Source organism: Theobroma cacao, chromosome 10 (genome assembly GCF_053813885.1).
Source record: "Theobroma cacao isolate CCN51 chromosome 10, ASM5381388v1, whole genome shotgun sequence".
Classification (NCBI taxonomy): Eukaryota; Viridiplantae; Streptophyta; class Magnoliopsida; order Malvales; family Malvaceae; genus Theobroma; species Theobroma cacao.
The window spans coordinates 14,015,891-14,017,844 of record NC_142648.1 but is presented as its reverse complement, the minus strand read 5'-3'; positions in this window follow the sequence as shown (position 1 = coordinate 14,017,844).

The window sequence follows — 1,954 nt, the reverse complement described above, 5'->3', positions numbered from 1 at the left end:
AATAAGGCTTACAAAGGCATTGGTGACTATAAATGGACTTTTCTTGTCAATGGATGGGATTCGCTTAACGTTTGTTGGGCTAAACATCTAATTATAATCTGTTTTAACAAAAAATGTAAAAAAATTAAACTTAAAATCAATAATGAGATTATAAAATCATTTAAAGCGAGTAATAAGGCTTAGAAAGGCATTGGTGACTATAAATGGACTTTTCTCTTGAATGGATGGGATTCCCTTCACATTTCTCGAGGGAAACATCCAATTATAATCTGTTTTAACAAAAAATTCAAAAAAATTAAACTTGAAATCAATAATTAGATTCTAAAACCATTTAAAGCGAGTAATAAGGCTTACAAAGGCATTGGTGACTATAAATGGACTTTTCTTGTCAATGGATAGGATTCGCTTCACGTTTCGTGAGCTAAACATCTAATTATAATCTGTTTTAACAAAAAAAGTAAAAAAATTAAACTTAAAATCAATAATGAGATTATAAAACCATTTAAAGCGAGTAATAAGGCTTACAAAGGCATTGGTGACTATAAATGGACTTTTCTTGTCAATGGATGGGATTCGCTTCACGTTTCCCGAGAAAAACATCCAATTTTAATCTATTTTAACAAAATATGTAAAAAAATTAAACTTAAAATCAATAATGAGATTATAAAACCATTTAAAGCGAGTAATAAGGCTTACAAAGGCATTGGTAACTGTAAATGGACTTTTCTTGTCAATGGATGGGATTCGCTTCACGTTTCTTGAGCTAAACATCTAATTATAATCTGTTTTAACAAAAAATGTAAAAAAATTAAACTTAAAATCAATAATGAGATTATAAAACCATTTAAAGCGAGTAATAAGGCTTACAAAGGCATTAGTGACTATAAATGGACTTTTCTTGTAAATGGATGGGATTCGCTTCACGTTTCCCGAGGAAAACATCCAATTATAATCTGTTTTAACAAAAAATGTAAAAAAATTAAACTTAAAATCAATAATGAGATTATAAAACCATTGAAAGCGAGTAATAAGGCTTACAAAGGCATTGGTGACTATAAATGGACTTTTCTCTTGAATGGATGGGATTCGCTTCACATTTCCCGAGGGAAACATCCAATTATAATCTGTTTTAACAAAAAATTCAAAAAAATTAAACTTAAAATCAATAATGAGATTATAAAACCATGTAAAGCGAGTAATAAGGCTTACAAAGGCATTGGTGACTATAAATGGACTTTTCTTGTCAATGGATGGGATTCGCTTCACGTTTCCCGAGGAATACATCCAATTATAATATGTTTTAAGAAAAAATGTAAAAAAATTAAACTTAAAATCAATAATGAGATTATAAAACCATTTAAAGCGAGTAATAAGGCTTACAAAGGCATTGGTGACTATAAATGGACTTTTCTTGTCAATGGATGGGATTCGCTTCACGTTTGTTGAGCTAAACATCTAATTATAATCTGTTTTAACGAAAAATGTAAAAAAAGTAAACTTAAAATCAATAATGAGATTATAAAACCATTTAAAGCGAATAATAAGGCTTACAAAGGCATTGGTGACTATAAATGGACTTTCCTTGTCAATGGATGGGATTCGCTTCACGTTTTTCGAGGAAACCATCCAATTATAATCTGTTTTAACAAAAAATGTAAAAAAATTAATCTTAAAATCAATAATGAGATTATAAAACCATTTAAAGCGAGTAATAAAACTTACAAAGGCATTGGAGACTATAAATGGACTTTTCTCTTGAATGGATGGGATTCCCTTCACATTTCCCGAGGGAAACATCCAATTATAATCTGTTTTAACAAAAAATTCAAAAAAATTAAACTTAAAATCAATAATGAGATTATAAAACCATGTAAAGCGAGTAATAAGGCTTACAAAGGCATTGGTGACTATAAATGGACTTTTCTTGTCAATGGATGGGATTCGCTTCACGTTT